The sequence below is a fragment of the Pipistrellus kuhlii genome, unplaced genomic scaffold (genome assembly GCF_014108245.1).
Source record: "Pipistrellus kuhlii isolate mPipKuh1 unplaced genomic scaffold, mPipKuh1.p scaffold_m20_p_1, whole genome shotgun sequence".
NCBI lineage: Eukaryota > Metazoa > Chordata > Mammalia > Chiroptera > Vespertilionidae > Pipistrellus > Pipistrellus kuhlii.
The window spans coordinates 99,594,809-99,609,605 of NW_023425404.1; positions in this window are offsets into that span (position 1 = coordinate 99,594,809).

The following is a 14,797-nucleotide window of genomic DNA, read 5'->3' on the forward strand; positions in this document are numbered from 1 at the left end:
ATAGAATCAGAGGTATGGAAGGAGAGTGAACTGATGATTCTTGGGGAAAAGGGGAGAGGGGGGTGTGGGAAGAGACTGAACATAAACTGTGCACCTATGGATGAGGACAATGGGGGTGGGGAAAGAGCAGAGAGTGGGGTGGGAACCTGGTGGAGGAGAGCAACGGAGGGGGGGAAAAAGAGGAACATTAGTAATAATATGAACAATAAAGATTTATTAAAAAAAGAGATTCATACTCAATATTTTTAAAAGAATAAATGTTAGCTATTCAGTATATGATTTGGCTTAAAGCAAGGAATTAGGCTAAAGAATTTTCCAAGACTTTAAAAAATTGTCATGAAACTAATGCAAAAGACTGACACATTTTAGTCATGGGAACATATGGATATCTCTCAGTGTGTAATTTTTATGTTCTTGATTTTTATATCCATATCAGAGAAGTAGCAGCCCATTTGAATTGGCAAAAAAGAGAACACTGAAAGACATTTAATAGCCATTCTGCTCCTGATTTGTTTATAAACAGGCCTTAATGTTTTCACCCTTATTTAACCAAATCTTCCCAGATAGATAAATATTGATTGTGATAATCTGGTCATGAAGGTCTTTACTTGACAACTTAATTGTGGGTAGGAGTTGTAATTATGGACCATGATACCAGAGAGCTCTCATGGGAAGCTTTTGGGAAAATTTTTCTTTTAAAATGGGACCAGAGACGTGCAAGATTGGAAATTATATCTCTGCTCAATGTTGTCTACCTGTGATAAGGTATCTGATAAGGGCCCTATTGAACCTGCAAAGGAAATCGCAAAAGAATTGCAGAGACATTGAACTGGATCTCTGATTCTCATTTATTAGATCTTGAGATTGATTTCCCCTAGATTTTTCAATGGGTGAGATTATGTGTCCTTTAAGTCACCTTTAACTGATTCTTGTTGCTTGCAATTGAAAACATCCTTAGGAAGGCAAATGATAGCAGAAGGAAGAGAATTATAGACTTAGAATGGGCCTTAGCCCACCCCCTTTCCTTACTATAAGCATTTGCATACAATTGACAATATGATAATGAGGTAAAGTCAGAAACATGAATAAAAAAGTATAATTACTAGTGAAGAATTATATTTTGGAGCCATTTAGAATAAAGGTAAATATTCACATACAATCAGGGGAGCCAGAAGGCATCTTCTTTACAAAAAAAAAAATCTAAGTCAGTAAAGGAAAAATTATTTTCCATCTAATTTGGTTGAGAAGCCTAGGAATAGCTCTTGAAAGAATTTCATTCTAGATGACAAAAATAAAAATAACTTCCTTTTTAAAGCCACACACTTTAGAATGAATTCTTTTCTGAGGTTTTTAGATACCCAAGAATTAATTATAGTACATGCTTTCTTTAATGGAATCAAAATACAAAAGGAAGGTATAAGAAATCAACTACTTGGAAGAGAACCAATTGGAGGCATAGGTAAATGAAGGTGCTCACTGTCAGTCACAACCACATCAAAATTACAACTAAAATACAGGACAACCATTATCCAGAACTGCCTGAAAGCTGACTGAATGGAAGTCCTACAACTAGAGAAACAAAGAAGAAAGCACATTGAGACTAGAAGGAGGGACAAAGGCAAGGAATGGGCTGGTCTGACATCCATGTGTAGCATTTTTTTGTTGTTAATTGGGAGGGATATCTCCAAGGCCTCCCACAAGAAGCAGGGGTCCCAGCCCCACACCAGCTTCTGGATAATCCTCTAAACAAAAAATCAGGAAAGAAACAACAATCCTAAATGACTCACTAGATCAGATGGACATAATTGACATCTTCAGAACATTTCACCCCAAGGCTACAGCATATACATTCTTCTCAAGTGCATATGAGACATTTTCAAAGACAGACCACATATTAGAACACAGGCAGTCTCTTCAAATTCAAGAAGATATAAATCATAACAAACATCCTCTAAGATCACAATGACATAAAACTAGAAATCAACTACAATAAAAACAATGAAAAACAATCAAACTCTTGGAGGCTAAATAGCATACTATTAAACCATGATTGGGTTACCAGAGAGATCAAAGAAGAAATAAAAAACATCCTGGAAACAAATGACAATGAAAACACCACAATCCAAAATCTATGAGACACAATGAAAGCAGACCTGAGATAATATAAAAAAAAAAAGTTATTCAACATCCTATGGCTTTCATTTTTTTGTGAAATCAGTAAAAATATTAGGTATCTTTATTTCCTAGACATTTTCCCAGAAATGCAAATGTTCTTTAAAATATAGACCATGTACACATTTAATGAAAATTTCTTTCTGATGAAATATGCATTTTCAGATTTCCTTTGCATTTTAAAAGCAGGTTCATATTTCAAAGAGAATGTAATTATCAGGCTTACCATGATTTTTTAAAATGATGTTTAGGTTGAAACTTAGAAAAAAAACTTTTTAACTTAATAAATATTGTATTATATTTTAACAAAAAGAAATTATCAATTATTTTGTTACTTAAATACTTGAATTAGAGAGAAAGAGTTGGGTTTATCTAAAGCAGATAGTTACTTTTATCTGAATCTAGGAAAACTCTAAAAGATAAACCATAGCTGTCTGGATGTATTTCAATTGTGGAAATTTGATTAGTCCAATTCATGGAGGGTCTTTGAACCCTGATAGCAGGATTTGCTTCTAGATTAGGGGACATTGTCTCTGCTATTACTGAAGGTGGTTGGGGGTTGTAAATGAGTGGAATTACTTTTAACCATTTGCTTGGAAAATTTAAAAGAGGAGTAAGAACTAGCATGGAGATTTCCAGTCTAGTCCTTTGACTAGAAATTTTTCAAACTCTTTCCCTATGTGCCTATCAACTCATCTTTCACTGGCTGATGTTCTTAGCACTCAATGAGGTGAGCAGGAGCACATGGTTCACATGGCCTACGTAATGGCCTTGGTCTGTCCTGACTAATTCCCGGAATCTTGGGGGAAAAGTGAAAGTTGAAAGGGAGGGCCTGAAATAATTAGTGGAACTCTAAATCCTAGCTTCAGATTCAGAAGTAGGTGCTTTCAGCGTGGGTCTTACATAAAAACTAGAATTGGTCATTCTCATTCCCTGGGAGAGAAAGGTGCTTTTCCTGATCTCATAAGAAACTTTTGTGAAAGTTCATTATTCTCTCACTTGGAATTTGGAAAAAAATATTTTCCATGTTTTTAACAATCAAACCTTATTCTTTAGAGAAAATTATGGATCATCCTACCAAGGAAGTTCAACTCTTTCTGTGATAACAAAGTTGCCTCTAGCATGAATGCAGACAATTTAAAAAAAACCTCTCACATTGATCTCAGCAGAGAGTTCTGTGAACTTCTTAGGTATATCTGAAGCAACTTGGCATTTTTAACAGATCCTCCTTACCCATGGTGGAAGGACAGGTGTGTTAAAAGGCCATCCAGGTATGCATAGAGGCTTAGGGGGACATTACATTCCAAACTACTGTTGTTTTCTCTCCATCCATTCTATTCTGGTCTAATCTTCCAGCTCACACTTGGATGCTGCCTCTGTGCCTGGTGCTGAGGCCTAACCTAGACTGTCTGTCATGGTCTCTTGATAAACCTTGGTCTACACTCTGTTCCTCTGGCCATCATACTTCACTTGAAGGTTAGCCTAGACCTCCAGACTCTAGCTCAGATTAGCAACCAAGTTACTTGAAAAATCAACTATTACGGTAATTGGAAAACAACCATCTTCATTTTTGAAATGAAAAAAACCCTCTTTATTCTTTCAAGAAAGATGTCTACCAAGTTGTTAATACTAATATAGGTATAATCAGCTCCATGTCCTGTGCTGTCTTCTATCATGACTGGAATAGAAATTACTAAATTTATTATCTTTGCGCTATTTAGCAAAATGTATTATTGGAAAGCATCCCCCACCACTCCCAATTACAAGATAAATTCTTCTTGCAAGAAAAAGGTTTATCTATGGAAGGAACATACTTAAAAACTTCACTGCTGTGGTCTCATATCTGAAAGACTTTCTCTGTATCAGGAAGATATATAAAAATATCTTGAGAGTGAAAATAATTTTTCTTAAAAGACAACCTTTTTGTTTGTTTATTTAAATTCTTACCCAAGGATATGTCTTTATAGATTTTTGAGAGAGAGAAAAGGGGGAGGAGAGGAAGAGAGAGATTAGATAGATAGATAAATAGACAGATAGATAAACTTTAATTGGTTGCCTCCCACAGGTGTCCTGACTGAGGACTGGCTAGGGTACAATATGTTTACTTTTATTAGTAAAGTTGTAAATGAGAGTGGTTAATGCTCCATAATTTTATTCAGTAACTAGAGGCCCAGTGCACAAAATTTGTGCACAGGATGGTGGTGGTGGTGTATGTGTCCCTCAGCCCATCCTGCACCCTCTCCAATCTGGGACTCCTCAAGGGATGTCCGACTGCCCATTTACCCCAATCCCAGTGGGATCAGGCCTAAATGGGCAGTTGGACATCACTTTTACAATCCAGGACTGTTGGCTCCCTACTGCTTGCCTGCCTGCCTGATTACCCCCTACCCACTCCCCTGCAAGCCTGATTGATGCCTAACTGCTCTCCTGCTGGTCTGATTGCCCCTAATTACCCTCCCCTGCCAGCCTGGTCACCCCTAACTGCCCTCCCTTGCCAGTCTGGTTGCTCATAATTACTATCCCCTGCTGGCCTGGTTGCCCCCAACTGCCCTCCCCTGCAGGTCTGGTCACCCCCATCTGCCCTCCCCTGCAAGTCTGGTCACCCCCAACTGTCCCCCCAAAATGCCCTCCCCTAAAGGCCTGGTTACCCCTAACTGCCCTCCCTGAAGTCCTGGGTCTCTCCCAACTGCCCTCCCCTGCTGTCTTGATTGCCCACAACTGCCCTCCCCTACTGGCCTGATCACCCACAACTGCCCTGACTGCTGGCATCTTGTGGTGGCCATCTTGTGTCCACAAGGGGGCTGCCATCTTTGACCACATGGGGGCGACCAGCTTGTGTGTTGGAGTGACAGTCAATTTGCATATTACTTTTTTATTAGATAAATAAAATAGATATATGACTGAGAAATGTGAGAAATTTATCAATTTGGAACATAGAACCAGGATACTTACCTTATCCTGTGATTTTTATTGTATACTAAATAAGGAAAAAGCAGACACTGGCATTCAACTGTTTCAGCATGTTATTAAATTCTTTCCCTGGATCAATGGCAGAGGTACTCAAAGTGGCATTTAAATTAATTCGGCTTTCTTCAAGTTAAAGGTAGACAATGTATTTTGTTTCTAGACAACAAACCATATTTAAATGAGATTTTAAAATGTTTACTTTTGTGCCTGATGAATTTAATGAAACTTTGCACATATATCATTTCTAATTCAGAGTTCAGAATACATAAAGTGATAATAAGAGTTGTCACATAAACAAAGATAAAAGGAAGTTTAATTGAATGTGTCTCATGCTTTGTGTATAGACAACTTATCTTGATGATTTTCTCTTTTCAAAGTGGATTGCTCAAATTAAGCCATATTCTGTTCTTACATAGGCATTTGCTTTGTTTTCTTCCTTTAGAGGTATTTTGTTTCCAGTTTAGGGTTTGTGATGTAGTCTATTTTTTTTTAGATGGCAAAATTCATTTTAGATACATAGATCTAAATACATTTATATACTATTAATCTGTCTGTTTCTGAAAAAAAAAAAAGTTCCCTTGAAGTATTGAGCCAAAGCATTTAGTTATACTAATTAATGTTAAAATTGTCATAGTCACCCACCAAGCACATTGTTGGACTGGTAGCCACCACATGGATGAATGTTACTACCAGTTTATGAAGAAGGGGGATTATACCTTGATGTCCAGGTACTTGACATTGAGGAAAGCATCCTCACTGAAGCCTGAAAAGTTGTTGTACCCTAAAATGTGAGGCTGCTTGTTTTATTTCTCTCAGTCTCTGCGTGCCCTTTTTACAATGCCTATGTTATAGCGTGCTACTGTACAGGCCCAGGAAACTGTGTTTTAATAAATCAGTGTATTAAATACTTGGCTATAATTGGGTCTCTCATAAAAAGTATATATATGGATTTTGATTTCTTATCTATTCCAATACCCAATATCTTTTTATTGTAGCATTTAAGCCATTTACCTTTTATAGTAATTATTGACAGGTACATATTTCTTGGCATTTTATTCTTTTAACCCTGTTCCTCTGACTTTTCATTCTCCTCTCTCCCTCTCCTCCTCCTCCTCCTCCACCTCCTCCTCCTCCTCCTCTTTCTTTCTTCTTCTTCTTCTTAAGTAGGCCCTTTAACTTTTCTTATAATACAGGTTTAGTGGTAAACAAATCCCTTTAGCTTTTTATTGTCTGGGAATTTTTTTTATTTCTTCCTCAATTTTAAGTGATATCCTTGCTGGGTAAAGTATTGTTGGTTGTAGGTCCTTGATTTTCATCCTTTGAATATTTCATGCCTTCTAGCCTGAAATGTTTTTGTTGAGAAATCAGCTCACAGTCTATGGAAACGCCCTTATATTTAATTAACTGCTTTTTATTTTGCTGCTTTTAAGATTCTCTCTTTGTTCTTAACCTTTGGCATTTTAATTATGATGTGTTTTGACATCAGCCTCTTTGGGTTCATCTTGTTGGGATTCCCTGCACTTCCTGGACTTGTGTGTACACTTTCTTGCCAGATTAGGGAAACATTCTCCCATGAGGGGGAAGTACCAATCAGGTTCACAAGGAAGTCTAGGTAATGGCCCCATCCCAAAGCCAGTCACTGACACCCCCTAAATCTACCCAGACTTCTACATCTTAGCCTATTCAGCTGACTTTTCAACAGGGTCTACACTCCACAGGATGGGTTGAGAGAGAAACCAGAGTGTGGGGTTTTTGATTTCCCGCAGGCTGATGCTACTCATAGGGGAGTGCCCCAACTAAGAATTATGTCACCTCCATTATCAATGAATGACTTAGTTCTGGATCCTGGAGCCTGTTCCCCAGTCTCTTCCCCAGAACCTCAAATCTCAGACTCCCCCCAGGCAACTCTAGTCAGAACTTTCTTTTTCCACCAGAGCCCAGGGCAAGAGGCTACAAAAGAGATTTTGTGCATTGGCCCTTTAAGAGAGCTTCTATGTCTCCTACAAGTTCTGTCTCTCCTTGGAGGGCAGAAATAGTGCTGTGTTAATGGGCATCTCTTCCCAACTCTGGTGTTCTGGGATAAGGGAGGATGGCTTGGGTTTAGTCCCAACATTTCTCAGGAGGAACCCCCCACAACTGAATTATTCCTTCAGAATCTCAACCATTGCCCATGGGAGTGAGATCAGTCTTTTTCATGTCTCCACCCTTCTTACCAGTCTCAATGTGGCTTCTTCTATGAATTCTTGGTTATAAGACTCCTGTTCATCTAGTCTTTAATTGTTTTTTCAGAACAATTGCTCTTAAGTTGTATTTCCATTTTGGTCCTGGGAGGAGTTGAGTATAAGATCCATTTACTCTGCAGCCATCTTGAAAGTCCAATGTGATTTAAGTATGTGGAAATGATGCAGGATTTTTTTTTCCCCTCACAGAAGAGAAGAAAGACATTAAATGGTGTTGATTAAAAGGAAAACAAAGGGCAGAAGGAAAGAAGACAGGATGATCTGCTGAATCAGAAAAACACTGGAGTCTTCTATTTCTTTTAACTTTCTAGTTACATGAGTCAATAAATGCTCTTTATTGTTTAAGCCAGTTTTAATTGGTTTAGCCTTACCTTCAAAATGAGGAGTCTAGGCTGATAAAGAATACTAGTTTGAGGAGGATCTGAGAAATAAATGCTGTTAAACATTTGATTGTCCAATTTCAATATTAAAGTACAAAATATAATTTTGCATGATATTCTCAACAATACACTGAATGAAACCTAAAAACATAGAACAGGGTAATAAAATCTAGCCTAATGGTCTTTTACAATAGTTCAATTTAAAAGGCAAAAATAAATAGCTTGCCAGATGGAAGAGCATAATAGTTATCATTAAAAGGGTAATCCATTGTCTTTTACCCAGATGGAAATTTCTATTATTTACAAAGTTTTATTTTGAAAATATTTCTTTAGAGTAAATTCTTTTACATGTACTCAGTCTTTTAGAAACCAGAAACTATCTTTATTTAGAGAATTTTATAGAACTGATTTTCAAATAGATTCCCAATATGAAATGACTCAGAATGATGAAAATCATTGAGAACTCAGACTATCAGATCTATGTATACTTACTAAATGTTAAACAGGGCAGGTAAATAAAGGAAAAAGAAAGCTTATCAATCAAGGAATAGACAGAAACAGTGAATTTAGTAGATTCCTAAAATTAAATGCTCAGCATCAGGTGCAGGAAAATCACTTTTGTTTTATTTATTCAGTATTTGTTAATAAGTATCCATTCTGTGCATAGTCTATACTCAGTGCTTCATTGAATCTAAAAGTTCTACTTCACATTACAACTCAACATCACTATCAATGAAGCCTTCCCTTATAAAGTACAATTATATTTTGTACTTTAATATTGAAATTGGACAATCAAATGTTTAACAGCATTTATTTCTCAGATCCTCCTCAAACTAGTATTCTTTATCAGCCTAGACTCCTCATTTTGAAGGCTTCCCCTCTCTGATCCATTGCATTTATAAAGGAATTGATTCATTTGATTTTGTTATATACTATTTTTTTTGTATTCTAATGTATCTGTAGCATACCTATGTATGAATCCCAGTCCTCATACTTGTGTGTGAATCCCAGCCATGGTACCTATTCCCTGTTCACTTTGACAGATCTCTGAAAGTTGGATGACTCATCTGTAGAATGAAGAATAATGATACATCCCAGAGTTGTGGCTGTTGTGCAAACTAAATGACATAATGAATGTGAAATATTTATCCTAGTGGCTGAGTGCTACTTAGCATACATTATAACACATATAATTAATTATAATATATTTAAATATATTTAACACAAATTATAATATATTTTCTAGATTTTTAAAGGTTTATTTTATTTTAGAATTTAGAAGTTTTTTTTTTATTTTTTATTTTTAAAAAAATTATTTTAGGCTTATTATGTAGAGATCCTAGATTTCACCAAGAAATGTCTATTGGATAGAAATCAATTTGTGCTTGACCTTTGAGGAAAATACCGGATTTTGAGTCTGTTATTTAGGCATAGAGTATATAATTTTAAATATCAAATTACCAATAATTAGGTGCCTTGAATTTATAAAACATTTTGCTGCTTTAAAAATAATTATATATTCTTTTTCAAAAATTTTTATTAAGTTATTATACATGTGTCCATATCCCCCATTGCCCCCACACCCCTCTCCTATACATGCCTTCACCCCTTGCTGTCTCTGTCCATTGGTTATGCTAATATGCATGCATACAAGTCTTTTGGTTGATCTCTCCCCCTTACCCCCACCCTCCCCTACCTTCCTTCTGAGCATATGATCGATGTTTCTCTGTCTCTAGATCTGTTTTTGTTCATATTGTTTATTAAAATATACATATAAAAATAATTATAATGTATTTGTCATAATTTGATTCTCTCTGTCATCCCATGTTTCTTCTGGGTAGGTATATTTATATCCATTATATAGGTATAGCATTCAGGAATCAAGAAAGAGAAGTAAGTGGAAAAACTGAGCTAAAATAAAAAATTTTAAACTTTAATCCATGGGGCCCTTCTGTAAAAATGACATTGAAGTCACTTATTTTTAAAATTATTCTTAGTGATTTATCTTTATGAATAGGAGCACTTCTGCAGACTCTAACTTCCTGGAAGAGGTGATGGAGGATGAGAAAAAAAGTGCTTTAAAATAAACTTTGGGAAATGAATATACATCCTCCTTAGGCACAAATATATTTGTAAGAGGGTTGGCACTGATTTTGTATAAGTATAAATTTATGAAGACTTTGGAAAGAATATTAATTGCTGGTTTTTAAATATTTTTTTTCTGTCTTTTAGCAACAATCTTTTTTGGAGATAATTATTTTTCTTCTTATATTTATCTTGTGAAGAACTAAAAGGGAAAAACAAAGATACCCAATTACTTGAGGACAGGATTGTAACAAAGAGAGAGAGAAAAAGTGTTTTTAAAAAATCCCAGACAATAGTTTCAGCTGACCATAAATAAATTGATTGTTGTTCAATCAGTAGCAGCATATCAACAAATACAAAGATCATATTTCTACACTGAAGACTACATTCTGAGAAGTAGATGAGGCCACTGAAATAACTTCTCAAGAAATAATTTTAGCCTAAAGTAATTTTGGCATAAATTAGTGGTTGAGTGTTGACCTATGAACCAGGAGGTAACTATCTGACTCCTGATCAGGACACATGCCTGTGTTGCAGGCTCAGTCCTCAATGTGGGGCATGCAGGAGACAGCCAATCAATGATTCTCTCACATCATTCATGTTTCTATCTCTTGCCCCACTTTCTTTCTTTCTGAAATAAATATATATATGTTTATTTATTATATATAATATATATTAATTATTTTTATATATAATTAAATATTTATTGAATATATTATATATATTAAAAAGCAGTAATTTTAGCAATGCTAAAATAGCACTGTGGTATAGTTCAACTCTATAAGAATCAACTGAGTATACCAGTTTTCATAGCAGGGGCATTTTACAAAGTTGTGTCTTCACTGAAGTTGAATATGTGGTCAACATTGATCACATAAAACCAATTGTGCAGAGTAATTTAAAATGGTGATTCAGAAGGAGGTAAGCTAAAGTGTTTAGCAGTTAGTGTGATGGGAACAAAAGAAAGCTTTAATTTGGTTTAAGTAAGATGAATACAAAACTCCATGAATTTTATTCAAGACTTTCTATACAGCGTAGTCATGGCATATTTTTAGTCAAGAACTAAATAATAATTTGTTTGGTTATCTGGGGACACAAAAAGAGAAATAAGCTTATAAGCTAGGGCATTAATAGGGGGGAACATGAAGTCAGTGGAAAAGTTCTCAGAAATAAGTATGAATTTAACAGCTGTTCATTGATAAGAAAAACATTATACAGAATATTAGATATGTCAGAGAAGGCATAGTGAAGAGGTAGATCTTGTGTTGATGAATGCCTAATAAAGACCACTAGATGCAAGAATGATAAAATGTGCAAAGATCCAAAAGGTGGAAATAAGCATATTTGTAACAAACAAGAAGGAGACTGTCCATTTCAGCCATATTAATCTTTTCCTCCTTTAAACTTTCATATACATCCTCATCTTTATATTCAATTGGCACTAATTTTGTATTACTGCTAGAAGCCCGGTATACGGATTCATGCACTGATGGGGTCCCTCAGCCTGGTCTGCAGGCAATTAGGCTGAAACCGGCTCTCCAACATCCCCTGAAGGGCTCTGGATTGTGAAAGGATACAGGCCAGGCTGAGGGGCTGGGGAGGGAACCAGGGTGTGTCAAGCCCATGTTGCCCAGTCCCAATCAGCAGGACCTCAGCAGCAAGCTAATCTACCAGTTGGAGCATCTGCCTCTTGGTAGTCAGTGCATTCATGTTTCTATCTCTTGATAGAATGGTTGATGGAGTAGTCAGATAGTCATGTTTCTATCTCTCTATTGAATGGTTGACGGAGTAGTCAGATACTTAGCATATTAGGCTTTTATTATATAGGCTATCATATTGTATAACATTTTATTGCTGTGGAATAACCATAAATTTAGCAGCTAAAAGCATCTATTTATTATCCAATAGTTCTATAGGTCAGAAGTCCAGATGGGCTCAATTGGCTTCTCTGCTTAGGGTTTTTATGAGGTTGAAATCAGGTGTCAGCTAGTCTGAGTTCTTATCTGGAGGCTGGTGGAGAGTTTACTTCCAAGCTCATTCCAGTGTTTGGCAGAGTACCATTCCTCCTGACTGTCAGACTGAGGTATCTGTCACCATGTCTTTTAGCTGAGGTTTCTCTCTGCTTCTAGATGTTTGCACTTCCTGCTACACGGACTTGTTAATCTCCAAGCCAGCAATGGCATGTCGAATTTATTTTACTCTTTGAATATTTCTGACCTCCTCTTCTGACACTAGCCAGAGAAAAACACTTCTATATCCAAAGGGAGATCTCAAAAGGTGCCAAACCCTACTGAAGCAAATTCCACTTCTTGTGGCCAGCACCAGCATAGCAACATGCACACTATTGTCTGGTCAATCCACAGTCAGGCAGCCTAAGGGTCAACCTCACGCACAATTGGACCAATAGTCATCAAGACTCAATTACAACATGAGGTCCCACTTAATGCACACAAGGGACATTCCTGGTACATCCAGATCAAATGATCAAAAAGACTGCAATACAGTGTGCCAGTGGACACCTATTACATAAGGCCACCTTACCAAGACTTGGAGTCATAGCAATCTACTTTATAAACACAAACAAACACAAAGAAGTAGCCAACATGGTGAAACAAAGAAACATGCCCCAACGAAATAACAGGAGAGAGTCCTTAAAAAAGAGCTAAATGAAATAGAGGCAAACAGTTAAAAAATGGTTATAAACATGTTCAAGGAACTTAGGCAGGACTTTAACAAAGAGTTAAACTTGGCTATCGTAATAAAAGAATATAGAAACCATGAAATAGAACCAATCAGAAATAAAAATAAAGTATCTGAAATGAAGAATAGACTAGAAGAAATCAATAGCAGTTTCAATGAAGCAGTGGATTAAATCAGTAGTTTGGAAGACAAAGTAGCAGAAAACACCCAATCAGAGCAGCAAAACGAGAAAATAATTTTTTTACTTTTTTATTTTATTATTTAAAGTATTACAAATAGTGGTACATATATCTCTTCCCCCCCCCATAGACCTTCCCCCCCTCGCACTTGCCCTCACACCACTCACCCCCACCCCCCAGTGGATTGCATCCATTGGTTATGCTTATATGAATGCATACAAGTCCTTTGGTTGATCTCTGACATCTGCTCCCCCACCCAACTTTTCCTGGCCTTCCTGCTGTAGATTGACAATCTATTCCATGCTTCTTTGCCTCTGTATCTATTTTTATTCATTAGTTTATAATGTTCTTTATATTCCACAAATGAGTGAGATCATGTAGTCATGTAGTTTTTTTTCTTTCACTGACTTGCTTATTTCACTTAGGATAATGCTCTCCAGTTCCATCTATGCTGTTGCAAATGGTAAGAATCCCCCCCCCCCCTTTTTTTTACAGCAGTGTAATATTCCATTGTGTAGATGTACCATAGTTTTCTAATCCACTCATCTGTTGATGGGCGCTTAGACTGATTCCAAATCTTAGCTATCGTAAATTGTGCTGCTATGAGCATAGGGGTGCATATGTCCTTTATGATTTGTGTTTATATTTTCTTTGGATATATTCTTAGAAGTGGTATTCTTGGGTCAAATGGCAATTCCATTTTTAATTTTTTGAGGAAATGCCATACTGTTTTCCACAGTGGCTGCACCAGTCTGCTTTCCCACCAGCAGTGAAGGAGGGTTCCTTTTTCTCCGAGTCCTTTCCAGCACTTGTAGTTTGTTGATTTATTGATGATAGCCATTCTGATAGGTATGAGGTGTTACCTCATTGTTGTTTTGATTTGCATCTCTTGGATGATTAGTGACTTTGAGCATGTTTTCATATGTCTCTTGGCTTTCTGAATGTTTTCTTTCAAAAAGTGTCTATTTAGGTCCTTTGCTCATTTTTTGTTTGGATTGTTTAGTTATAAAGAACATTATAAACTGATGAACAAAACTTTCTTTTGTTAAGTTGTATGAGTTCCCTGTAGATTGTGGATATTAAACCCTTATTGGAGATAACATTGGCAAATATGTTCTCCTGTGCAGTGGGCTTTCTTATTGTTTTGTTGATGGTTTCTTTTGCAGTGCAGAAGCTTTTTAATTTGATACAGTGCCATTTGTATATTTTTCTTCTTAGTTCCCATTGCCTTAGGAGCTGTATTGGTAAATATATTGCTACAGCAGGTGTCTGCTATTTTGGTGCTTATGGCTTCTTCTAAGATTTTTATAGCTTCCTATCTTACATTTAAGTCCTTTATCCATTTTGATTTTATTTTTGTGTATTATGTAAGTTGGTGGTCTAGTTTTATTTTTATTTTTTTGCAAGTATCTGTCCAATTTTCCCAGTAGCATTTATTGAATAGACTGTCTTGACTCCATTGTATGCTCTTGCCTCCTTTGTCAAATATTAATTGAGCATAATATCTTGTGTTGATTTCTGGGTTCTCTGTTCTTTTCCACTGGTTTATATGTCTGTTCTTATGCCAGTACCGGACAGTTTTGAGAACAGTGGCTTTGTAGTATAGCTTGATATCTGGTATTGTGATCCCTCCAACATGGTTCTTCTTTCTCAAGATTGCTGCAGCTTCGGGGTCTTTTTTTTTTTCCAGATGAATTTTTGGGAGGTTTTGTTCTAGGTCTTTGAAGTATGATGTTGGCATTTTAATGAGCATTGCATTGAATTTATAGATTTCTTTGGGTAGTATGGATATTTTAATGATGCTGATTCTACCAATCCATGAAGATGGTGTATTTTTCCATTTGTTCCTATTTTCTTCTGTCTTTTTTCATCTTCCTAAAATTTTCTGAGTACAGATCCTTTATCTTCTTGGTTAAATTTATTCCCAGATATCTTAATTTTTTTGTTGCAATGGTAAATGGAATTGCTTTTTTAGTTTCTCTTTCTGTGAGTACATTATTGGTATATAGAAAAGCCATTGACTTCTGGGTTTTAATTTATATCCTGCAACATTACCAAATTCATTTATTAAGTC